The 26,367-nt window shown below is 47.7% G+C and overlaps 6 non-coding genes across 6 annotated transcripts; all 6 read left to right on the plus strand.

Moving 5' to 3' along the window:
* The first annotated feature begins 5,805 nt into the window (after positions 1-5,805).
* On the plus strand, positions 5,806-5,898 carry LOC136147640 (small nucleolar RNA SNORD116). Its single transcript, XR_010659302.1, has one exon. It is a non-coding gene; the product is annotated as a small nucleolar RNA SNORD116 (small nucleolar RNA).
* Positions 5,899-9,534: 3,636 nt separating this feature from the next.
* LOC136147647 (small nucleolar RNA SNORD116) lies at positions 9,535-9,626 on the plus strand. Its single transcript, XR_010659308.1, has one exon. It is a non-coding gene; the product is annotated as a small nucleolar RNA SNORD116 (small nucleolar RNA).
* Positions 9,627-12,307: 2,681 nt separating this feature from the next.
* Positions 12,308-12,400, plus strand: LOC136147572 (small nucleolar RNA SNORD116). Its single transcript, XR_010659238.1, has one exon. It is a non-coding gene; the product is annotated as a small nucleolar RNA SNORD116 (small nucleolar RNA).
* Positions 12,401-20,471: 8,071 nt separating this feature from the next.
* LOC136147569 (small nucleolar RNA SNORD116) lies at positions 20,472-20,564 on the plus strand. Its single transcript, XR_010659235.1, has one exon. It is a non-coding gene; the product is annotated as a small nucleolar RNA SNORD116 (small nucleolar RNA).
* A 2,718-nt stretch (positions 20,565-23,282) lies between these two features.
* LOC136147641 (small nucleolar RNA SNORD116) lies at positions 23,283-23,375 on the plus strand. Its single transcript, XR_010659303.1, has one exon. It is a non-coding gene; the product is annotated as a small nucleolar RNA SNORD116 (small nucleolar RNA).
* A 2,680-nt stretch (positions 23,376-26,055) lies between these two features.
* LOC136147574 (small nucleolar RNA SNORD116) lies at positions 26,056-26,148 on the plus strand. Its single transcript, XR_010659240.1, has one exon. It is a non-coding gene; the product is annotated as a small nucleolar RNA SNORD116 (small nucleolar RNA).
* Positions 26,149-26,367: the final 219 nt, after the last annotated feature.

Below are 26,367 nucleotides of genomic sequence, written 5' to 3' on the forward strand. Positions count from 1 at the left end.
TCTTTATCATTTTTTATACTAATCTTTCTTTTCTTTCTTCCTTGCTTTATGTTTGGTTTTCTTTTTCTAGCTTCTTAAGGTAGGTTACTGATTTGAAATCTTTCTTTTTTAAATGTAGATCTCAATAGCTATAAAATTTTCTCCTCAAGTACTGCTTTTGGCATCTCATAAATTTTGGAATGTTGTGTGTTAATTTTCATTCATCTCAAATAATTTAATAATTTTCCTCGAGAATGTCGTACTTGATTCATTTTTATTAGGAACTCGTTTCTTAATTTCTACTTATGTGTGAAATCATTTAAATTTCTTTCTGTTACGGATTTCTAGTTTAATTCCATTGAGATCAGTGAACATGCGCTGTATGATTTCAGTGTTTTAAAATTTATTTAAACTTATTTTTGGTGTTATATCTGGTCTATTATGGAGTATATTCCTTATGCACTTGAGGAAAATGTATAATCATTTGCTTTTAGGTGGAGTGTTCTGTGTAAGTCTGTTCACTGTAGTTTATGGCTGTTCAAGTATTCTATTTCCATGATTGTCCTTCTAATTGTTCTATTGGTTATTAAAAGCAAGACATTAAAAGTATCCAGATATTGTAGAGTTGTCTGTATCTTCAATTCTGTGCAATTTTGCTTCATATATTGTGGGACTTTGTTGTTAGCTGTGTAAATGTTTATCATTGCTTTATCCTCTTAATGGATTTGACTCTTTTATCAATGTTTAATTGACTCATGTAACAATTTTCGTTTGAAGACAAATTTTGTTTTATATTGGTATAGTCACTCTAGCTGTCTTTTGGTTACATGTTATAAGAAATGTTTATTTCATGCTTTAATTTTGGACCAATCTGTGTCTTTGAATCCGAAGTATGTCTCTTGCATGTAACATATGGCTGGATCATGTTTTTAATCCATTTTGCCAATCTCTGCCTTTCACTTACAAATTTTAAACCATCTCTGTTTAAAGTAATTACTGATGAAGGAGGACAACTGCTATTTTGCTGTTCATTTTTTCTGTAATTTTCTTTTTTTTTGGTCTTCAATATTGCATATTTTCTGTGAAATAGATATTATTGAGAGTACCATTTTAAATTCTTTATTTCCTTGTTTTTATTATATATTTTTAAGTTATTCTCTTAGCGGTTGCCCTGGGGATAACAATTAACTTCTTAATTTATAATAAAGTAGTTATGATTAATAACAATTTAATTTCAATAATGCATACATTTTTTGTTGCCATATTGCTCCACTTCCCCTATATGTTGTCATTGTCACAAATTATGTCTTCATACTTAGGCATTCATCACCACAGGCTGATGATTTTTGTCTTATGCCTTTATTTAAGCACCATATAGGAAAAGATTTATAAAGATATATTAATATTGGCTTTTATATTTGTCTGTGTAGTCACCTTTACTGATGTTATTTATTTCTTGATGCAGATTTAAGTTATTATATATTGTACATTCATTTAAGGTTGATTCCCTTAGACATTTCTTGTAGGGCAGGTTTGCTGTTCAAGAACATTCTCAGTCTTTGTTAATCTGAGAATGTCTTAATTTCTCCTTCATTTTTTTAGGGCATTATTGTCAGATCAAGAATTCCCAGTTGAATAACTTTTGTTTCAGAACTTTGAAAGTGCCATCCTACTGCCATGTTGTATGATGAGAAATCACTTTTGTTTTTCTGACGATGACTTCTCTGTCTCTTCTCTGTTGCTGTTTTGTCTATTTAAGCAGTTTCATAATGATGTGTCGCACTATGAATCTGTTTGAATTTATCCTATATGGACTTCTTAAGGTTTTGATTTTTCATCAACTTTGGGCAGTTTTGTCTATTATTTCTTGAAATATAGCTTCTGCTCATTCTTTTCTTTTTCTCTGAATCTTGCTATGTATATGTTAGTACACTGGAAGGTAGCTTCATATTACTTTTAGGCTGTGTCTATTGAAAAGTAAATTTTCTCTTCCTGTAAATGGGTAATTTGAATGATTTATAATTTTTAGGTGTTTGGTTTTTTCTTGTCAGTTCCAATTTCTCATGGAGGCCTTTTAGTGAGGTTTTTAATACTTGAAATTATGCTTTCAACTCCAGAATTTCTACTTGATTTTGTTCGAAAATTTTCTGTCCCTTGATTGGTATACCTATTTCATGAGATAATGTTTGTGGGAATCATCTGGTTCTTAAAACTAAGAACCTTAGTTCCATTACCTTTTGCGGCATATTTAAAGTAACTGATTTAAAATATTTCTCTGTTGAGTCCTGTGTCTTGTCTTTGAGTTTCTATTGCTTGTTCTTAATTTTTCCGTGTATGTGAGGGGCATGCATGTTTCTTTGAATGTCCAGTATTCTAGTACTTTTATGTTGAAAATTAGACATTATACATATCATAGTTTGGCAACTTTGGAAGTCAGACAATCCATTTTCTCTGTGTTTGCTGTCCTTGTTGATGAAGTTGTTTGTAGTAGTGTTCATTGAAGATTTTTTTCATTAGATTCACTCAGTTGTGTCTGATTCTTGGCGACCTCATGGACTGCAGTGTGCCAGGTTTCCCTGTCCATCACCAACTCCCGGAGCTTACTCAAACTCATATCCATAGAATCGGTTATGCCATCCAACCATCTCATCCTCTGTCATCCCCTTCTCCGCCTGCCTTCAATCTTTGCCAGCATTAGGGTCTTTTCCATCGAATCAGTTCCTCACGTCAGGTTGCCAAAGGATTGGAGTTTCAGCTTCAGCCTCAGTCCTTCCAATGAATATTCAGTACTGATTTCCTTTAGGATTGACTGGTTTGATCTCCTTGCAGTCCAGGAGACTCTCAAGAGTTTTCTCCAACACTACAGTTCAAAACTGTCAATTCTGTCCATAATTCTTCAGGCATTCTGTCTATCAGATCCAATCCCTTGAATCTATTTGTCGCTTCCATTGTATAATCATGAGATACTTGATTTAGGTCATACCTGAATGGCCTAGTGGTTTTTTCTGCTTTCTTCAGTTAAGTCTAAAGTTTGCAATGAGTTCATTTTCTGTGTCACAGTCAGCTCCCGGTCTTGTTTTTGCTGACTGTCTAGAATTTCTCCAACTTCGCCTGCAAAGAATGAAATCAATCTTATTTCAGATTTGACCATGTGGTGTTGTCCATGTGTAGAGTCTTCTCTTGTGTTTTTGGAAGAGGGTGTTTGCTAGGAACATTGCGTTCTCTTGGCAAAACTGGGTTAGCCTTTGCCCTGCTTCATTTTGTACTACAAGACCAAACTTGCCTGTTATTCCAGGTGTCTCTTGACTTTCTTCCTTTGCACTCCAGTCCCCTATGATGAAAAGGACATCCTTTTTATTGGTGTCCTTTTCGTTCTAGAACATGTTATAAGTCTTCATAGAACCATTCAAATTCATCTTCCTAAGCATTTGTGACTGAGGCATAGACTTGGATTAGTATGATATTGAATGGTTTGCCTTAGAAATGAACTGAGATCATTCTGTTGTTTTTGAGATTGCACCCATGTACTACATTTTGAATTCTTTTATTGACCATAAGGGCTATTCCATTTTTTCTAAGGGATTCTTGCCCAGTGTAGTAGATATAATGGTCATCTGTATTATTCATCCATTCCCATCCATTTTAGTTCACTGATTCCTAAAATGTCAATGTTCATTCTTACTATCTCCTGTTTGACCAATTCCAATTTACTTTGATTTGTGGACCTAACATTCCAAGTTCCTTTGCAATATTGTTTTTTACAGCATTGTACTTTACTTTCACCACTAGACACATGCACAATTAGATGTTGTTTCCATTGTGGGTCAGCCTCTTCATTGCTTCTGGAGTTATTTCTCCACTCTTCTACAGTAGCATATTGGGCACCTACCAACTTGGGGAGTTCATCTTTCAGTGTCATATCTTTTCCCCTTTTCATATTATTCACTGGATTTTAAACACAAGAAGCCAAAGCACTTTTATCATTTTTTTCCTCCAGTGAACCACATTTTGTCAGAACTGACCACCATGACCCATCCATCTTGGGTGGCCCTACAAGGCATGACTCATAGTTTCAGTGAGTTAGACAAGACTGATACATGTGATCAGCTTGGTTAGTTTTATGTGATTATGGTTTTCTTTCTATCTGCTCTATGATAGATGAGGATAAGTGGCTTGTGGAAGCTTCCTGATGGGTGGGACTAACTATGGGGAAAACTGGGTCTAGCTCTGGTAGGCAAGACAATGTACAAGAAAACAGTGACAGACTTCACTTTCTTGGGTTCCAGATCACTGTGACTGGTGACTGAAGCCATGAAATTACAAGGCGCTTGTTCCTTGGAAGAAAAACTATGACAAAATTAGACAGCATACTAATGATTAGAGACATCATTTTGCTGACACAGGTCCATATGCTCAAAGCGATAGTTTTTCCAGTAGTCATCTATGGATGTAAGATTAGGACCATAAAGAAGGCTGAGCGTTGAAGATTTGATGCTTTCATACTGTGGTATCAGAAAATACTTGCGACAGTACCTCAGACTGCAAGGAAAAAACCAGTGAATCCTAAAGGAAATCAATCCAGAATATTCACTGGAAGGTCTGATGCTGAAGCTGAAGCTCCAGTAATTTGGCCACCTGATAAGAAAAGCTGACACAATGGAATAGACCCTGTTCTGAGAAACGTTGAAGGCAGGAGGGGAAGGGGACAAAAGATGATGAGATGGTTGGATGGCATCACTAACTCAATGGACAAGGATTTGAGAAAACTTCTGGAGATGATGAAGGACAGAGAAACCTAGCAAGCAGCATTTCATGGGGTCACAAAGAGTCGGACATGACTGAGTGACTGGAGAGGAGCCCAGCGTGGATGCAGGTAGTAGGAGTCAGAATAGATCCCAGCCACGCAGGTGGGATCTGGTTTGGGTAGATGCATTTTTGATACAGTTCCTGCTCTAAGTGCAATAGTTGGGGCTGAGCTGATGTCGAGGCCGAAGTGAGGAAGTTTCTGTTGTTTCTAGTTTGAGCCCCAGGCCCTATCTGAGGACCCCACCATTGCAGCCCTTTGATTTGGTGAGATTCCTGAGTGCCTGGTGGGTTGCAGTGGTTGCAGAGGCCTGGAGGACTGAAACCAGGGGACAACAGTGATAGGACTCCATGGAGATGGCACATGTGTTCAGACACCAGGGCTTTCGCATGGGGACTCTGAGACACAGAGATACCCAGGAGTTCCATAGGACATTCAGCCCCACATCACATCCCCCACCAGCCATGCATGCTCAGTCAGACAGACACCCACAGGCACTTGAATCTAATAACTGCACTCTGTTGACAGATAAGTACCCAGTTGTCTGTATGGGATCAATACACTTGACTTGCAGATACAGGCCTTCCCCCCATGAAGCTTGCGCATTGATCTCGCTCAGTGAGAGATCGGGCACACATCTGAAGCCTGCCTGTGCTTTCTGTCCCCTTGTCAGGTGAAGTTGCCAGGTATGACTGTCCATCACCAGGAGACGAAGCCCTGCCCATGAGGCGGTGACTTGAGGTGCAGGGGAGTACTACAAGAAGTGTGGCGGGCCCAGTTTGCTGCCAGTTTTTTTTGGATCACCGAGCATAGTACGCCTTCCCCTGACCCAAGACGTGTCATAGGTTTCGGCTTTCCTGGGACTGCCTGAGTGGCTGTACATATGGGGGGACCATTCCTCTTGCTGAGAAACCTGGGGGCTCTGAGTTCCTCCAGGTTCTGGGAGATTCCCAGGTCACTGGCTCCTCCTGGGAGTGGTGCTGCCTGCCCTGTGAAGGTGGGCAGTGAATCAGCACATGCTTAGATCAATGATGACATCCTCACTTGCATTCCTTGGAAAATGTGAACAAAATGAGTGAGAACTCACTACCGTCTCCGCGTCGAAACTGAGGTCTAGCACGTTGCTGCCCCTGGGGCTACGGTAGGGGCCAATTAGCATGAGGGCCAGCTACATCTGTGTCCCACACAGGCAGACAGCACCCCAGTCACCACAGTTTGTGAGGCCCCCATGTGAGGGTGGACTGTGGACAGCATTTGAGTGGACTTCAGAGTGCCAGGTCCTTGGTAATGCCTGTGAGAGGCAGGGGAGGCTGCCAGCTTGGCAACTGGTGGTAGTCGCAGTAGATCCTGGCTGAGGCCCATTGAGCTCTTGGCTTGAGCAGGTGTGTTTTGCTCCAGTTCCTGCTGCAAGTGCAGTACATTGGGGCTGTGCTGTGTGGAAGCAAAAGCAAGGAAGCTACAGTGATTTCTTGATTGCAGCCCCAGGCCAGATCTGAGGCCCTCGCCATTGCAGCCCTTTGGGTTGGTAAGATTCTTGAGGGCGTGGTAGAATTCTTGAGGGTGTGGTTGGCTGCAGCAGTTGCAGTGACCTGGTGGACCAGTGGCATTGATGAAAGGCAATAGGCCTCATTTCTGCAGTTGGCAACTCCTATATTGTAACTCTTGGCACAGTGCTTGATCTGTGGAGGCCACCATGGACTGTGGTGACGTCCCAGCTCTGCATTCCTCCTGTGGGTTAGCCAGAGTACCTAGGAAAAGTGTAGAGCAGGTGAGGAAAGTTGCAGTGTGATTTCCTGGGATGAACTGTTGCCCTGAGGCTGTAGGTACTGTCTTTGTGTTTCCAAGGATACCTTGGTCCCCTTGAAGGTGCCCTTGGCTCCCTGCAAAAGAGAGGGCCCACTGGAGACTTTTGTTGCCTTGGTGGCCTGGTATCTTGCAGGGACCTTGAACAGTTCCATGTACAGAGGCCTGCCTGCCAGCCAGTCTGTGTAGAACTGAGGTCTGCGCACATGTCTGTTGATCCCTTTGACTCTTGGGCATGGAATTTGCAAGGTGTAAGACTTCCTAAGGGATGGGACAAGATGGCCAACCTGGGTGGGACTCAGCTGTCTTCTACCCTGCAGAGAAGATTCATCCACTGAGGCAGTTCTTGTGGTAGAGGCTGGGCCTTGGCTGGCATGCCAAGACTGCCTCCGTGGTATAGCCAGTGGCTGCCCTGACATGGTTTTGGGAAACCTTGCACAGCAAAGCTCCTCTCCTGACAGTTCTTCTCAGGTCTTCTTGGGAGCAGCCTTGATGTCCTGAGTGCACTTGGTAGTTATGCTGTGGTGGAGAAGAGGTGCCGGGCAGAATGGCGTGGGTCAACTAATCAAGGCCTTTTTACTTCTGTGGGTCTTTTTGGGTGCTTATTTTCCCTTGTGTGATCAGGGCACCTTGAGACTTCTGATGGGGTTGGGAAGACCTGGGGACAGGAGCAGTTCAATTTGGACCAGGCCCTGGACTAGGGGAGCTTTTCCTCAGGTGTGGCCGGTACCCAGGGCCCTGCGGGCTGTGGATCTGAGCATAATCTGACTGCTAAAGGGTCCCAGTTTCTGTGGTAGTGACCCCTGAACCCTGGTACCTGAGGATGACCACCTCCCATCTTCATTTTCCAGTGGAGCACTGGAAAGTGATTGGACGCAGTCAGCTGGAGGAGTTGCATGCCCTGAGTTATTTTAGCCTTTTGAGGGTGTGGTGGACCTTTTCTGCTCCAGAGCCAAGTTCATGGAATTGTCTGTCTTCTCAGGAAACTTCAGTTGTACCTTGAGGAGCTGGGACTTGTGAGAAATGACAACTAATTGTAGTAGTACTGGCATGGCCTCAGGATACATGGCAGTTCCACAGAAGCTCCACTTGCCGACTTTGAGCAGTCAGGTTCCTGTGCTTTGGTCAGAGGGCATGAGTTTTGGAAATCAGGAGCCCATGCCTTATGTGAACAGCTCCTCAGGGTGAAAGTTTGCATGGAGCTTGTGGAAGCTGTCAGGCGTGGTCTGCCATATTGTGGGAAGGCTAGACGTCAGGGCACTGTGGAGAAGGCATACCTTTTCAGTCAGTGAAGCCTTTACAAAGGGGCTCAGCCTTTACAAGGAGACAACCAGGAGTTCCAGAGATGCACACCCAGAATCCTGAAAGCTCATCTTTGTTTGGACACTGGAACAGACACACTTAGCCCAACATCAAGCCCCTCACCACAAACAGCCAAACTGACACACACACATAATATATCCTAACTTCCTACAGTCTGCTAACGTATATGTATCCTCTGGGATATAAGGGATTGAGGCAGTTAGAAAGCAGATGAAGGCCTTCAACCAGGAACTATCAGCATGGATGTTATTCCGAGAGAATGGCATGCACATCTGGAGCATGCCTGTGCTTTTCAGTTTTTAGGAACAGTTGCTGGGTATGACTGTCCATCACCCAGGAAGAGGCCATGTGTGTTATGCGTGGACTTGAGGTGCAGGGGAGTCTTGTCAGACGTGTGGCAGGCCCAAATCGCTGTGGAGGGTACACCTTCCCCCTTTTGGATTAAGGGTTCCGTGGGTTCCATGGGATTGCCTGAATAGCTGTAAGTGTGGATGGACTGATCCTCTTAGCGAGAAGCCTGGAGGCTCTGGATTGCCTAGCTGCTAGAGGACTCCCGTGCTCACTGGCTCCTCCTGGGAGCAGTGCTGCCTGCCCTGCTGAGGTGTACAGCGAGGCACCTGGAACTTCTCGGGGAAAGTACCCTTGTTCCTGAGGGAAGGGGGACTTGTGGGCAAGGACACCTGAGCTGTAGTAGAAGCTGGCCTGGCCTCAGGGTAGGTGGCAGTCACACAGACGCTCTGCAGGGCGACCTTGGGTGATCAGGTCCATGTGCTTTGATTGCAGGTGAGTGTCATGGGGATCAGGAGCCCAGAGCCTATTTCAGCAGGCCCTCTGGATGAATATTGCGTGGGGCTTGTGGAAGGTGGCATGCCTCATCTGCCATTTTGTGTGACGGCAGGAGGTCAGGGCTCTGTGGAGAAGTCATGCCTATTCAGGCATTGAGGCCTTTGCAAAGGGGCTCTGACATACAGGAGTTCCAGAGGCACACCCAGAATCCTGAGAGTATATCTTCATTGGTAGACCAGAACACATGACTTCAGCCCCACATTGAATCCCCTGACCACACACGGCTTTCAGACAGACACTCACAGGCACTTGAAACTAATTATCTGTCACACTTCTGGTGACAGATAGGTATCCAGTCGCATGTAAGAGATTGAGGCAGTTGGGGCTGAGATCCAGAACTTCCCCCAGAGAACCATGGGCATCAGTATTGTTCAGCAAGAACAAGGGAACACATCTGAAGCCTACCTGTGCTTTCTGTCCACTTGTTAGGTGACGTTGCCAGGTATGACTGCCTGTCACCCAGAATACTAAGACCTGCCTGTGCGGTGCTGATTCAAGGTGCAAGGGAGTCCAACAAGAAGTGTGGTGGTCCCAGGTTGCTACCACTACTTTTTGGATCACTGAGCATGGAACGCCTTCAGCTGCTTCAAGATGTGTCATGGATTTACAGTTTCCTGGGACTGCCTGAGTAGCTGTAAGTTTAGATGGACTGTTCCTCTTGCCGAGAAACCTAGGAGCTCTGAGTTCCCCCAGCTGTTGGAGGACTCCCAGGTCACTGGCTCCTCCTGGGGGCTTCCCTCCCTTCCTGACTAAAGTGTACAGCAAACCAGCAGGTGCTCGGATTGATGATGGCACACTCACATTCGTTCCCTGGACAATCTGAACAAAATAAGTGAGAAATTGATATCATCTCCTCATCTAAACAAGGTCTAGCACATTGTCTCCTCTGGAGCTAAGGGCGGGACTAGTTAGGAGTGCCGGCAGCTTCAACTGTGTAACACACATGCATAGAGCACTGGGGCCACCACCACTTGTGAGGCTCCTCTCTGAGGGTGGGCATGTACAGATGATTGAGCAGTCTTCTTGGAATGCAAGCTGCATGGTGATTGCCACTGAGGAGCACAAGAGGCTTGTCCAATAGTGATAGGAGTCGCAGTAGATCCTAACCTAGGCCCATTGAGCTCTTGACTTGAAAGGCAAATTTCATCCTGGTTCCGGCTATGAGTGCGCTAGTTGGGGCTGTGGTGATGTGGAAGCTGAAGTGATGAATGTGGTTTCTGCTTGGAGCCCCAGGTCAGATCTGAGGCCCTTGCTTTTGCAGCCCTTTGAGTTGGTGAGATTCCTGAGTGCCCTGTGGGCTGCAGTCGTTGCAGGGACCTAGTGGAGCGTTGGCAGGGCTGAAAGGAAATAGGCTTAGTTACTGTTCTTTGCAGTTCCTGTATTGCGACTCCTGTCACAGTGTTGAGCCTTGCAGGACACTATGGACTGAGGGTGGTTCTAGCCGTACATTAATCAAGTGGGTTGTCCAGAGGCCTAGAGCAGAATGGTTGTGCAGGTGAGGAAAGGTGCAGTGTGATTTCCTGGGACAATCTGTCCCCTGAGGATTCAGGCACTGTTTTTGTTTTTGCAATAGTATGTACTGTGGTCCTTTTGGAGCTGCTCTCAGCTGGGTCCAGAGGACAGGGCATTGCTGGTGCTTGGAAGGCTCGGTGATAGGTGACCTTTGTGGCCTTGGTGACCTGATGTCAGAGAAAGGACTTTCAAACTGTATCTTTGCAACTAAAGAGTTTCAATAATGAGGCTTAGGAGCCAGCCCTGTGGGTAGTATTAAGGTATGTGTACATGCCCCTTGGCTCCACCCTTTAGCCCTTGGGACTTGAATTTGCAAGGTGTATGAGTTCCTGAAGAATGGGGCCAGCCAGATGACCCAGATCCCACCCAGGTGTTCACCACCCTGGCAGTGATATATCAACCTTGGAAGACCAGGGTTGTGGTAGAGATCCGGCACTGGTTGGCATACCAAGGCTACTTCAGTGTAGCAGCCATTGGCTCCCCTAACATGATGGTGGGAAACCTGGCAAATCCAAGGTCTTCCCCTGCCTGTTTTTCTGGAGTTTTCTGGTGATTTGTGAGCATTTGGTGGTCTGGCATAGTGGAGACAAGGTACCAGGCAGAATGGCATAGTGTTGCGGTAATCAAAGCCACCTTCTTTCTGTGGGTCTTGCTGAGTGCTGATTGTCCTGGTGTGAGCAGAGCCCCTGGAGGCTTCTGATGTGGGTGAGTCACCCTGGTGGGCAGGAGGAGTTCAATTTGGACCAAACCCTGCATTATGGGAGCTTTCTCTATGGTGTGGTTGGCACCCTGCAGGCTGTGGATCTAAGGATAATCTGGCCAGGAAAGAGGCCCCATTTCTGTGGGAGTGACCCTCAGATCCTGGTACCTGAGGATGATCACCTCTTGTCTTGCACTTTCCAGTATAGCCCCGGAGAGTGACTGGACTAATTGGACAGGAAGAGGTGCATGCTCTGTATTCTTTTACTATGCGAGCATATGGTGAGCTGTATCTGGCCCAAGGTCAAGTTAACCACACTATAGGCCTTCTCCGGAAAGTTTCCTTGTTTGGGAAGGAGGTGGGACTTGCAGCAAGGACACCAGAGCTGTAATAGTGGCTGGGATAGTCTCAGGGTAAGGGACATTCACACAGATGCTCTGCAAGTTGATCTTGGGCAGTCAGGTTCCTGTCCTCTGGTCAGATAGCATGGGTCATGTAAATCGGGAGCCCATAGCCTGTGTCAACAACCCCTCAGTGAAATTTTGCATGGGGTTGGAAGAAGGTGCCAGGCATCATCCCCCATTTTGTGGGAGTTCAGGGCTCCATGGAGCTGACATGTGTGTTCAGACACCAAGGCCTTTGCATAGGGGCTCTGAGACACGAAAATACACAAAGAGTTCCAGAGGCACACCCAGAATCCTGAGAGCACATCCTTGAGAGCACATCCTTGTTGGTACACTAGAACACAAGTACTCAGACCCACATCAAGTCCCCTGACACGCTTGCACACTCAGTCAGACAGACATCCACAGTCACATGAACCTAACTTTCTGCACTCATGCCAACACATAGGTATCCAGTCGTACATAAGGGATACTACAGTTGGGAAGCAGAAGAAGCCTTCCCTCAGGGAACCATGGGCATCAATATTGCTTAGCAAGAAGCTGGCTAACATCTGAAGCCTGCCTGTGCTTTCTGTCCCCTTGTCAGGTGAAGTTGCCCAATATGACTGTCCGTCACCCAGGAGACGAAGCCTCGCCTGTGAGACAGTGACTCGAGGTGCAGGGGAGTCTGGTGAGAAGTGTGCTGGGCCCACGTTCCTGCCACTGCTTTTGTGATCACCGAGCATGGTACGCCGTTTCCTGCCTCAAGACATGTCTTGGATTTCGGGTTTCCTGGCACTGCCTGAGTGGCTGTACGTATGGAGGGACTGTTCCTCTTGCTGAGAAGCCTAGGGGCTCTGAGTTCCCCTTGCTGCTGGAGGACTCCCAGGTCACTGGCTCCTCCTGGGAGCTGCCCTGCCTGCCCTGTGGAGGTGGGGAGCAAGCCAGCACATGCTCGGATCAATGATGACACCCTCACATGCATTCCTTGGAAAATCTGAACAACATGAGTGAGAACTCACTACCGTCTCTTCATTGAAACTGAGGTCCAGCACGTTGCCTGCCTTGGGTTTAAGGGTGGGACTAGTTAGCAGTGAGGGCATCTCCGACTGTGTCAGACACATGCATGGGGGAACCAGGTCACCACCATTTGTGAGGCTCCCATCTGAGGGTGGGCCATGTGCAGCTGTCGAGTGGCTCTTGGAATGCGAGGTCCAGGGTAAAGGGCACTGAGGAGCAGAAGAGGCATCCGGCTTGTCCAGTGGTGGTAGGTGTCACAGTAGATCCTGGCATGGGACAGTGAGCTCTTCGCTCAGAACGGTGTTTTTCCTCCCACTTCATGCTGTGAATGTGCTATTTGGGGCCCTGGTGATGTCGATTCTGGCACAAGAAAGCTGTGGTTTGCGATTGGAACCCCAGGTCAGATCTGAGGCCCTCACTGTTGTGGCCCTTTGCTTTGGTGAGGTTCCTGAGTGCCCTATGGGCTGCAGTGGTTGCAGGGAACGGTGGCAGGGGTGAAAGGCAATAGGCCTTGTTTCTGCCCTTGGCATTTCATGTATTGCAACTACTGCCACAGTGCTTGAGTCTTGGAGGCCACCATGGACTGTGCTGTGGGGCTAGGCCTGCATTCCTCCTGCGATTGGCCAGAGGCCTAGAGCAGAATGATTGTGCAGGTGAGGAAAGGTGCAGTGTGATTTCCTGGGTCGTTTTCTCCCCTGAGGCTACAGGCACTGTCATTTACTCAGTGGTACATCACAGGATCCTTTTGGAGCTGCCCTCAGCTGGGTACAAAGGAGAGGGCACTGCTGGTGCCTGGGAGGCTCGGTGATAGGTGACCTTTGTGGCCTTGGTGGCCCGCTGCCAGAAGGACTTTCCAAGTGTATCTTTGGTGCCTTGACGAATTGCAGTAACAGAGGCCAAGGAACCAGCCCTGTCGGCGGTAATGCGTTATGTGCACCTGCCCCTTGGCCTTCCTATGGCCCTTGGGTCTGTATTTTGCCAAGTGTATGAGTTCCTAGGATGGAGCCAGCCAGACATTCCAGATGGCACTCAGGTGTTCACCACCCTGGCAGTGAAGTAGCAGCCTTTGAGCCCTGTGGTTGTGGTAGATACTGGCATTGGTTGACATAGCAAGGCTGCCTTAGTCTAGTAGCCAATGGCTCCCCTGGCACTATGGTGGTGAAATGCTGTTGCTGAGTTGTGAGAGACACCAGGATTCTTGGCCTTCCAGAGGAGAGAAATTCATTCCAGGCCAGGTGACGAAGCTTAATCACTCAGAGTTTTTCTGTGATAAAGTTTTATTAAAGTATAAAAGAGATAGACAAAGCATCTGACATAGACATCAAAATCGAGTAGAAAACGTGTCCCCCTTCTAGTCTTTAGCAGGACATTATATATCTAATAGCAGGCTGCTAATTAGAGAAAGGAAATATCTCAAAATTCAGCACCAGCAGGCCCCTCACCCACAACATGCACCTTGATGGAATCTTGGCACAATGTGAGTCAACCTGGGCCATAAAAGGATTGATATGAATTTTGAAGAAAGGCAGGTTTCCAAGGAAATACATAGTCTTATTAATGTATATTGCATGCATATATGCATGCTAAGTCACTTCAAAGGTGTCTTGACTCTGTGCGACCCTATGGACAGCAGCTCCCCAGGCTCCTCTGTCCACAGGTTTCTCTAGGCAAGAATACTGGAGAAGGTTGCCATTTCCTTTTCCTAATGTAGATTAGGAGAACAATTGTGTAAGTAAAACATACTCTTTTGTTGAGCCATTAGAGGTTCTGAATCTTAGGAGGAGCTGACTTGAAGAAAGATAGTTCAGTTCACTTCAGTTCAGTCACTCAGGCATGTTCAACTCTTTGCGACCCCATGGAGTGCGGCATGGCATCCCTGTCGATGACCAACTCCCGGAGTTTACTCAAACTCATGTCCATCAAGTCAGTGATGCCATCCAACGATTTCATCCTCTGTTGTCCCCTTCTTCTCCTACCTTCAATCTTTCCCAGCTTCAGGGTCTTTTCAAATGAGTCAGTTCTTCGCTTCAGGTGGCCAGACTATTGGAGTTTCAGCTTTAGCATCAGTCCTTCCAATGAATATTCAGGGCTGATTTCATTTAGGATGGACTGGTTTGATCTTCTTACTGTCCAAGGGACTCTCAAGAGTCTTCTCCAACAACACAGTTCAAAAGCATCAATTCTTTGGTGCTCAGCTTTCTTTATAGTTCAGCTCTCACATCCGTACATGACTGTTGGAGAAAACATAGCTTTGATTAGACGAACCTTTGTTGGCAAAATAATGTCTCTGGTTTTTTATAAGCTGTCTAGGTTGGCCATAACTTTTCTTCCAAGGAGCAAGTGTCTTAATTTCATGGTTGCAGTCACCATCTGCAGTGATTTTAGGTGCCCCCCGCAAAAAAAAAGTCTGTCACTGTTTCCCCATCTATTTGCCATGAACTGATGGGACCAGGTGCCATGATGTTAGTTTTCTGAATGTTGAGTTTGAAGCCAACTTTTTCACTCTTCTTTCACTTGCATCAAGAGGCTCTTTAGGTCTTCTTCACTTTCTGCCATCAGGATGGTGTCATCTGCGTATCTGAGATTATTGATATTTCTCCTGGCAGTCTTGATTCCAGCTTGTGCTTCACCCAGTCCAGCAGTTCTCATGATGTGCTCTGCATGTAAGTTAAGTAATCAGGGTGACAATATGCAACCTTGACATACTCCTTTCCTGATTTGAAACCAGTCTGTTGTTCCATGTCCAGTTCTAACTGTTGCTTCTTGATCTGCATACAGATTTCTTGGGAGGCAGGTCAGGTGGTCTGGTATTTCCATCTCTTTCAGAATTTTCCAGAGTTTGTTGGGATCCACACAGTTAAAGGCTTTGGCATAGTCAATAAAGCAGATTTTTTTTTTAAACTCTCTTGTTTGTTCAGTGAGTCAACGAATGTTGCTAATTTGATCTATAGTTCCTATGCCTTTTCTAAATGCAGCTTAATTTCACAGTTCTCATACTGTTGAAGCCTGGCTTGGAGAATTTTGAGCATTACTTTGCTAGTGTGTGAGATGAGTGCCAAACTGTGGTAGTTTGAGCATTCTTTGGCATTGCCTTTCTTTGGGATTTGAATGAAAACTGACCTTCTCCAGTCCTGTGGCCTCTGCTGAGTTGTCCAGATTTGCTGGCATATTGAGTGCAGCACTTTCACCGCATCATCTTTTAGGATTTGAAATAGCTCACTGGAATTCCATCACCTCCACTAGTTTTGTTCATAGTAATGCTTCCTAAGGCAGGATGTCTGGCTCTAGGTGAGTCAGATGTCTGGCTCTAGGTGAGTGATCACACCATTGTGATTATCTGGGTCATGAAGAATTTTTTTTATGTAGTTCTTCTGTGTATTCTTGCCACCTCTTCTTAATATCTTCTGCTTCTGTTAAGTCCATACCATTTTTGTTCTTTATTGTCTCCATCTTTGCATGAAATGTTCCCTTGGTATCTCTAATTTTCTTGAAGAGATCTCTAGTCTTTCCCATTCTATTGTTTTCCTCTATTTCTTTGCACTGATCACTGAGGAAGGCTTTCTTATCTCTCCTTGCTATTCTTTGGAACTCTGCATCCAAATGAGTATATCTTTCCTTTTCTCCTTTGCCTTTCACTTCTGTTCTTTTCACAGCTCTTTTTAAGGCCTCCTCAGACAACCATTTTGCCTTTTTGCATTTCTTTTTCTTGGGGATGGCCTTGATCACTGCCTCCTGTACAATGAAATGAACCTCTGCCCATAGTTCTTCAGGCACTCTGTCTATCAGATTTAATCCCTTGAATCTGTTTGTTAGTTTCATTGTATAGTTGTAATGGATTTGATTTAGGTTTTACATGAATGATCTAGTGGTTTTCCCTACTTCATTCACTTTAAGTCTGAATTTGACAATAAGGAGTTAATGGTCTGAGCCACAATCAGCTCCCACTCTTGATTTTGCTGACTGTATAGAGATTTTCCATCTTTGGCTGCAATAAATATAATGAAATCAATAATGATTTCAGTATTGACCATCTGGTGATGTCCATGTGAAGAAATACAGAGTGAAGAATAAATACATAGTTCTTTAGCATAACTTAAGAAAAATATTTCCATAAGTAATACCCTTTAGTAAGCTGAAAGTTTGAGGAAGGTTAAATTCAGGTGGAACCAGTTATTGTCATGGCAACACTGAATTTTAAAAGAGACCTTTTAATTTTGTATAGAGAAAGGAAGAAATGTGACACCTATAGTTTGTTTCCTCCTGGTATGGTACTTGATAGAGAGAGAAAAAATGTCTGGCCCTTGCAGTCTATTTCCTCCATTTGGGGACCCCTAGCCTTCCTGTCTTTTCTTTTCTTTTAGGAGAATTATCTTGCTTAGGGAAAGGGGCGTCATTCTCATTACATAACTGCTTCTAAGCTGATAAGGGGCATCATCACTAAATTGGAGAGGCATCATATTCTGCTAACCCTCCTATTGAGGTTGTGATCCAGAGGCCCCAAGTAGTAGTTGGAGGAAGCCGCTGAAGTTGCAGGAGTTTGAGCAACCATTTGTAACTTAAAAGCCTTCATGCAGCTAGAAACAAATCCCATTACACAGGAGGGAGAAAACAGTAAAAACAGAACAATCAGCAAAGTTAAAAGTCAAATTATGTCCGTAGATAAGGTACAAAGTGTTGCACCAGTCCATCTTGTGATTGTTAGATGTCATCAGATTAAGAAGAGGCATCACATATGATTGTTGTTGTCAAAGGTATTCACAAACTTGGAGAAAGTCCTTTGCTTGAAGTGGAGATGCCTACTATGGGAAGCCTTCCACTGATGAAGAGGGAAGCACTCTATAGACCCAGCAGCTAGACCTATTGTGAAATGCAGTGTAGGAGTGAGCCCCGGAAAGGAAGGCATTATCTTGAGGATCAGATGGCAGACTCAGGACTTTTGGAGTCAGCATAAGGAGATGCACATAGATTATCAAACCCATCTGAAGAGTACTAAGAAAGAGCATAGAAAATAAAGGCATAAAATGACATCAGTTAGTTCTGGTCAAGGTGACTCCTCTTAACTCTAGTGTGGTGCACCCATGAATCAATTCTGGGCACTTTGGCAGCTGTGAGAGAAGAAGACTAACCTGGTCAAGGCCTTCCCAGAGGGCTTGAGGGACCTCTGCCCCAGACCCCAGAGTCTTTATCAGGACCTTGGTTCCTGGCTGAAACAGTGGTGTGCCTGACTCAGAGACTGGGTCAGGAGTCACCTCCCAGGATTTTTTAAATGTCTGTTGAAAACCTGAGAGCTAAGTTACATAGTTGGTTAATTCCAAGGCTTTAGGAAAGCTCTAGTGTAAACTAACCCTTAAGAATTTTCCATTTAGCATTTTTAGAAATTATTAATCAATCATCCTTGGACTGTAACCATCCTTTATCAGTAATCTTTACTTCTCTTTTTTTATGTCTTTCTAATCCTTTCTCAGAATATTGTGATTTTGCCTATTCAACAGGACATATCCGGATCAAAGCCATCTGCAGGGGTTTCATGAAGTGCCACCTTTATGACTTGACAGTCAGCCAGCTGATTACCCTCACAGGAGATCATGCACTAGATCCTGTTCAGTAGACCAGGCCTAGGCCCGTTCAGCCCAGTGAGCTCTTGGCTTGAAAAGGTGCATTTCATCCCAGTTTCAGCTGCTAGTGGGCTAGCTGTGGCTTTGCTGATGTGGAAGCTGAAGTGTGGAAGATTCTGTGCTTTCTGATTGGAGACCCAGGTCAGATACAAGGCCTCACTGTTGAGGTCCTTTGGTATAGTAAGATTCCTGAGTGCCTGTAGGCTGCAGCAGTAGTGGGACCTGGTGGAACAGTGGCAGGGGCAAAAAGCAATATGCCTTCTGTCCTTTGCAGTTGCTGTATTGCAACTCCTGTCACAGTGCATGAGTCCTGAATGCCACCGTGGACTGTGCAGTGGCCCTAGCCATGTATTCCTCCTTCAGGATGGCCAGAGGCCTAGAGCAGAATGGTTGTGCAGGTGAGGAAAGGTGCAGTGTGATTGTCTGGGACGATCTGTCCCCTGAGGCTTCAGGCACTGTCATTGTGGTTCTAACAATATGTACTATGGTCCTTTTGGAGCTGCCCTTGGCTGGGTACAGAGGAGAGGGCATTACTGCTGTTTGGGGGGCTCAGTCATAGGTAACACTTGAGGCCTTGGTGGCATGATGCAAGAAGGACTCTCTAAGCATATCTTTGGTACCTTGAAGAATTATACCAACTGAGGCCAAGGAGCCAGCCCTGTGGGTGGTAATGCAGTATGTGCACATGCCGCTTGACCCCCATTTGGCCACTAGAGCTGGAATTTGCAAGATGTATGAGTTCCTAAATGATGGGGCCAGCCAGACAGCCCACATGGCACCCAGGTGTTCGTCACACTCATAATGAAGTATCGACCTTGGAAGCCCGTGGCTGTGGTACAGATTTGGAATCGGTTGGCATAACAAGGCTTGTGCATAACATAGCATAGCATAGCATAGCATAACATAACATAACATAACATAATGTAAGGTAACAATGTAGTAGCCAGTGGCTCCCATCACACTAGGGCAGAGGAACTGGAACATTCAAGGTCATCCCCTGGCTTTTATAAATTCTTCCTGGAAGCTGCCTTGGTGATCTGTGAGCACTCAGTGGTTTTACCATGGTGGAAAAGATGTGTACAGCTGAATAGAGTGGTATTGCCATAAATAAAGCCCACCTTCTTCCCGTGGGTCTTCCTGGGTGCTGATTTTCCCTGTGTGAGCAGAGCCGCAGAGGCTTCAGATATGGGCAAGTCGCCCTTTAGGGCAGGAGGAGTTCAATTTGGACCAAGCGCTTCATGATGGGAGCTTTTCCCATAGGGTGTGGTCGGCACCCAGAGCCCTGCAGGCGGTGATCTGAGGACAAACTGGCCAGGAACTGGATCCTGGTACCGAAGGACCACCAGCTCCCATCTTGCACTTTTCGGTGGAGGCCCACACAATGATTGTACTGACTGTGCATGAAGAGATGCATGCCCTGAATTATTCTGCTCTTTGACGGTGCAATGGGCCGTATCTGCCCTGGGGCCAACTTCTCCATACTGTGCGGTTATCTGGGAATATTTCCTTGTTCAGGAAAGAGGTGAGACTTGTGGCAAGGACACCTGAGCAGTAGTAGTAGCTGGCGTAGTCTCAGGGTACGTGGCATTCACACAGATGGTCCGTGAGGGGACCGTGGATGGTCAGGTCCATGTGCTTTGGTCAGAGGGCATGGGGATGGAGATTGGGAGCCCAGAACTTCTGTCAACAGCCCCTCAGTGAAATTTTGCATGGGGCTTGTGGAAGGTGCCAGGTGTCATCCCCCATTTCATGGGAGGGTGGGAGGTCAGGGCTCCGTGGAGATGGCAGACATGTTCAGATGCCAAGGTCTTTGCATGCAGACTCTGAGACATGGAGATATCCAGAATGAGTTCTCCTGGCACACCCATAATGCTGAGAGTGCATCCTTGTTGGTACACCGGAACAAGGCATTCAGCACCACAACAAATGCCCTGCACCCTTGCACGCTCAGTCAGACAGGCACCCACAGGCACCTGAACCTAATAACTGCACTCGTTTGATAGACATATATCCAGTCGTCCATACGGGATCAATACAGTTGGTTTGCAGATACAGGCCTTCCCCCCATGAAGCATGCACATCGATCTCACTCAATGAGAGACTGGGTACACATCTGAAGCCTGCCTGTGCTTTCTGTCCCCTTGTCAGGTGAAGTTGCCCAATATGACTGTCCGTCACCCAGGAGACGAAGCCCCGCCCATGAGACAGTGACTCGAGGTGCAGGGGAGTCTGGTGAGAAGTGTGCTGGGCCACTGCTTTTGTGATCACCGAGCATGGTACGCCGTTTCCTGCCCCAAGACATGTCTTGGATTTCAGGTTTTCTGGGACTGCCTGAGTGGCTGTACGTATGGAGGGACTGTTCCTCTTGCTGAGAAGCCTAGGGGCTCTGAGTTCCCCTTGCTGCTGGAGGACGCCCAGGTCACTGGCTCCTCCTGGGAGCTGCCCTGCCTGCCCTGTGGAGGTGGGGAGCGAGCCAGCACGTGCTCGGATCGATGATGACACCCTCACATGCATTCCTTGGAAAATCTGAACAATATGAGTGAGAACTCACTACCGTCTCTTCATCGAAACTGAGGTCCAGCACGTTGCCTGCCTTGGGCTTAAGGGTGGGGCTGATTAGCAGTGAGGGCATCTCCGACTGTGTCAGATACATGCATGGGGGAGCCAGGTCACCACCATTTGTGAGGCTCCCGTCTGACGGTGGGCTGTGTACAGATGTCGAGCGGCTCTTGGAATGAGATGACCATGGTGAAGAGCACTGAAGAGCAGAAGAGGCATCCGGTTTGTCCAGTGGTGGTAGGTGTCGCATTAGATCCTGGCATCGGACAGTGAGCTCTTCGCTCAGAAAGGTGTGTTTCCTCCCAGTTCATGCTGTGAGTGCACTAGTTAGGGCTGTGGTGCTATGAAAACCAAAGCAATAAGCTTCTGTGGCTTCTGATTGGAGCCCCAGGAGAGACGTGAGGCCCTCGCCGTTGCAGCCCTTTGGGTTGGTGAGATTCCTGAGTGTCGTGTGGGCTGCAGCGGTTGTAGGGACCTAGGGGAACGGTGGCAGGGACGAAAGGCAATAGGCCTCCTTTCTGCCCTTGGCAGTTCCTGATTTTAACTCCTGTCACATGCTTGAGTCTTGGAGGTTGCCATGGATCGTGAGGTGGTCCCAGGCCTGCATTTCTCCTGTAGGTTGGCCAGAGGCCCAGAGAAGAATGATTGTACAGGTGAGGAAAAGTGCAGTGTGATTTCCTGGGATGTTATGTCCGCTGAGGCTGCAGGCACTGTCGTTTCTTCAGTGATACATACTGTGGTCCTTTTGAAGCTGCCCTCATCTGGGTACAGAGGAGAGGGCATTCCTGGTGCCTGGGAGGCTCAGTGATAGATGACCTTTGTGGCCTTGTTGGCCCGATGCCAGTAGAAGGACTCTTCAAGTATATCTTTCATGCCTTGAAGAATTGCAGTAACAGAGGCCAGGGAACCAGCCCTCTGGGTTGTTATGTGGTCTGCGCACATGCCCCTTGGACCCATTTGGCCCCTGAGCCTGGAATTAGTAAGTATTGTGAATTCCTAAAGGTTGGGGCCAGCCAGATGGCCCAGATGGCTCCCAGATGTTCACCACCCTGGCAATGACGCATCAACTTGTAGGGCCATGGTTGTGGTAGAGATTGATCATTGACTGGCATACCAGTGCTACCTCATTGTAGGAGCCAGCGGCTCCCATAGCACTACAGCGGAGACCTGGCACATCCACGGTCTTCCCCTGGTGGGTCTTCTGAAGTCTTCCTGGATATATCCTTGGTGATCTGTGAGCACTCGGAGGTCTTGCCTGGCGGAGACATGGCGGAATGGCATGTTGTCACCTAGTCAAAGCTCACCTTCCTCCTGTGGGTCTTGCTGGGCATCCTGTGGGTCTTGCTGGGTGCTGATAATCCCTGTGTGAGCAGAGCCCCTGGAGGCTTCAGATGTGCGTGAGTTGCCCTTTGGAGCAGGGGGAGTTCAATTTGGACCAAGCCCTACATCTTGGGAGATTTTCCAAAGGGTGTGGTCAGTACCCAGGACCCTGCACGCTATGAATCTGAAAATAATCTGGCCAGGAAAGGGGTCCATTTCTGTGGGAGTGACCCCTGAATCCTGGTACCTCAGGAAGACCAGCTCCCATCTTGCACTTTCCAGTGGAGGCCCACACAATGATTGTACTGACTGTGCATGAAGAGATGAAAGCATGCCCTGAATTATTCTGCTCTTTGACGGTGCGATGGGCTGTATCTGCCCCCGGGTCAACTTCATCATACTGTGTGGTTGTCTGGGAATATTTCCTTGTTCAGGAAAGAGGTGAGACTTGTGGCAAGGACACCTGAGCAGTAGTAGTAGCTGGCGTAGTCTCAGGGTACGTGGCATTCACACAGATGGTCCGTGAGGGGACCGTGGATGGTCAGGTCCGTGTGCTTTGGCCAGAGATCTTGGGGATGGAGATTGGGAGCCCAGAATTTCTGTCAACAGCCCCTCAGTGAAATTTTGCATGGGGCTTGTGGAAGGTGCCAGGTGTCATCCCCCATTTCATGGGAGGGTGGGAGGTCAGGGTTTGGAGGAGATGGCACACGTGTTCAGACACCAAAGCCGCCTTATGTGTGCTCTGAGAAATGGAGATATCCAGAATGAGTTCCACAGGTACACCCATAATGCCAAGAGCTCATCCTTATTGGTAGGCCAGAACACAGGCACTCAGCACCACATCAAATGCCCCGCCACCCTTGCACCCTCAGTCAGAAAGACATCCACAGACGTGTGAACCTAATAACTGCACTCTTTTGATAGACATATATCCAGTAGTCTGTATGGGATCGATACAGTTGGCTTGCAGATACAGGCCTTCCCCCCATGAAGCATGTGCATTTATCTTACTCAGTGAGAATCTGGTACACATCTGAAGCCTGCTTGTGCTTTCTGTCTCCCTGTCAGGGGAAGTTCCCAAGTGTGACTGTCCGTCACTCAGGAGATGAAGCCCCACCCATGAGGTGGTGACTCCAGGTGCAAGGGAGTCCGGCAAAAAGTGTGGTGGGCCCAGGTTGCTGCCAGTTCTTTTTGGATCACTGAGCACAGTACATCTTCCCCTGCCCCAAGACGTGTCATGGATTTCGGCTTTCCTGGGACTGTTTCAGTGGCTGTACATGTAGGGGGACCATTCCTCTTGCTGAGAAGCCTGCGGGCTCTGAGTTCCCCCAGCTGCTAGAGGACGCCCAGGTCACTGGCCCGTCATGGGAGCGGCAATGCCTGCCCTGTGGAGGTGGGGAGCGAGCCAGCGTGTGCTCCGATCGATGATGACACCCTCACATGCATTCCCTGAAAAATCTGAACAAAATGAGTGAGAACTCAATACCGTCTCCTCATCGAAACTGAGGTCCAGCACGTTGTCTGCCTTGGGCTTAAGGGTGGGGTTGGTTAGCAGTGAGGGCATCTCCGACTGTATCACACACGCATAGAGGAACCAGGTCACCATCATTTGCGAGGCACCCATCTGAGGGTGGGCAGTGTACAGATGTTTGAGCGGCCCTCTTAAGTGTGAGGTCCATGGTGAAGGGCACAGAGGAGCAGAAGAGGCATCCGGCTTGTCCAGTGGTGGTAGGTGTCGCAGTAGATCCTGGCCTTGGACAATTGAGCTCTTCTCTCAGAAAGGTGTGTTTCCTCCCAGTTCATGCTGTGAGTGCACTAGTTGGGGCTGTGATGCTATGAAAACCAAAGCAATAAGCTTCTGTGGCTTCTGATTGGAGCCCCAGGAGAGATATGAGGCCCTCGCCGTTGCAACCCTTTGGGTTGGTGAGATTCCTGGGTGCCCTGTGGGCTACAGCAACTGCAGGGACCTAGGGGAATGGTGGCAGGGGTGAAAGGCAATAGGCCTCCTTTCTGCCCTTGGCAGTTCCTGGTTGCAACTCCTGTCACATGCTTGAGTCTTGTACACTGCTGTGGACTGTGAAGTGGCCTAAGGCCTGCATTCTTCCTACAGGTTGGTCAGAGGCCTAGAGCAGAATGGTTGTGCACGGAGGAAATGCACAGTGTGGTTTCCTGGGACAATATGTCTGCTGAGGCTGCAGACACTGTCATTTTTTCCATGATACGTACTGTGGTCCTTTGGAGCTGCCCTTGGCTGGGTACAGAGGAGAGGGCATTGCTGGTGTTTGGGATGCTCGGTGATAGGTGACCTTTGTGGCCTTAGTGGCCAGCTGCCAGTAGAAGGACTCCCCAAGCGTATCTTTGGTGCCTTGAAGAGCTGCAGTCACAGAAGCCAAGGAGCCAGCCCTGTGGGTAGTAATGCACTGTGTGCGCATGGCCCTTGGCTGCCATTTGGCCCCTGACCCTGGAATTAACAAAGTGTGTGAATTCTTAAATGTTGGGGCCAGGCAACGGCTCTGATGCCACCCAGGTGTTTGCCACCCTGGCAGTGAAGCTTGAAACTTCAAGGCCCATGGCTGAAGTAGAGATTGGTCGTTGGTTGGCATACCAATGGTGCTCCAGTGTAGGAGCCAGCATCCTCCCGGGCACTATGGTAGAGACGTGGCACATCCAAGGTCTTCCCCTGGCATGTCTTCTGAAGTCTTCCTGAAAGCCGCCTTGGTGATCTGTGAGCCCTTGGTCGTGTTGCGTGGTGGAGATGCGACTGAAACGCATGATGTCGCCCTAGTCAGAGCCCACCTTCTTTCTGTCGTTCTTGCTGGGTACTGGCTGTCCCTCTGTGAGCAGAATACCTGGAGGCTTCTGATGTGGGTGAGTCATCCTTTGGGTCAGGAGGAGGTCAATTTGGACCAAGCCCTGTATTTTGGGAGCTTTCTCTAGGGTGTGGCCAGTACCCAGGGCCCTGCATGCTGTGGATCTGAGCATCATTTGGCCAGGAAAGGGGTCCCATTTCTGTTGTAGTGACCCTTAGATCCTGGACCTGTGGAAGACCAGATCCCATCTTGCACTTTCCGGCAGAGGCTGGACAGTGATTGAATTGACTGTGCAGGAAGAAATGCATGCCCTGAATTCTTTTACTGTTGGAGGGAGTGGTGGGCTGTATCTGCCTCAGTGCCAAGTTCACCATACTGTGTGGTTTTCTGGGAAACTTTCCTTGTTAGGGTGGGAGGTGGGAGTTGTGACAAGGACTCCTGAGCTGGAATGGTAGCTAGGGTACTCTAAGGGTACATGTCATTCACACAGATATTCGCAAGGCGATTTGGGTAGTCAGGTCCCTGTGCTTTTGCCAGAGTGCATGGGTCATGGAGATGGGGAGCCCAGAACCTATGTCTTTAGTTCCTCAGTGAAATTTTGCATGGGGCTGGTGAAGTGCCAAGCATCATCCATCAATTTGTGGAGGGCGGGAGGTCAGGGCTCCATGTAGACTGGACGTGTGTTCAGACACCAACGCCTATGCACACGGACTCTGAGACACAGATACCCAGAAGGAGTTCCCGAGGCAAACCTAAAATGCCAAGAACTCATCCTTATTTTTATGCCAGAACACAGGCACACACCACACATCAAATGCCGCGCTACCTTGCTCAGTCAGAGATGCACCCACAGGCACTAGAACATAATAACTGCACTCTTGTGACAGAGAAGTATCCAGTTGTCTGTACGGGGTCAATAAACTTGGCTGGCAGATACAGGCCTTACCGCCATGGATCATGCGCATTGATCTCACTCAGTGAAAGACCGGGCACACATCTGAAGCCTGCCTGTGCTTTCTGTCCCCCAGTCAGGTAAAGTTACCAGATATGGCTGTCCATCACCAGGAGACGAAGCCCTGCCCATGAGGCGGTGACTCTAGGTGCAGGGGAGTCCTGCGAGAAGTGTGGCAGGCCCAGGTTGCTGCCATTGCTTTTTAGATCACCAAGCACGGTACGGCTTCTCCTGCCCCAGGACGTGTCATGGATTTCAGGTATCCCGGAACTGCCTGAGTGGCTGTATATATGGAGGGACCGTTCCTCTTGCTGAGAACCCTGGGGACTCTGAGTTCCCCTGGCTGCTGGAGGGCTCCCAGATCACGGGCTCCTCCTGGGAGCGGCTTTGCCTACCCTGTGGAGGTGGGGAGCAAGCCAGGACGTGCTCGGATCGATGACGACACCCTCTCATGCATTCCTTGGAAAATCTGAACAACATGAGTGAGAACTCACTACCGTCTCCTCATCGAAACTGAGGTCCAGCACGTTGCCTTCCGTGGGCTTAAGGGTGGGGCTGGTTAGCAGTGAGGGCATCTCCGATTGTGTCACAAACATGCATAGAGGAGCCAGGTCACCAGCAGTTGCGAGGCTCCCATCTGAGGGTGGGCCGTGTGCAGATGTTGAGCGGCTCTTGGAATGTGAGGTCCATGATGAAAGGCACTGAGGAGCAGAAGAGGCATCCGGCTTGTCCAGTGGTGGT

The sequence above is a fragment of the Muntiacus reevesi genome, chromosome 15 (genome assembly GCF_963930625.1).
Source record: "Muntiacus reevesi chromosome 15, mMunRee1.1, whole genome shotgun sequence".
Classification (NCBI taxonomy): domain Eukaryota; kingdom Metazoa; phylum Chordata; class Mammalia; order Artiodactyla; family Cervidae; genus Muntiacus; species Muntiacus reevesi.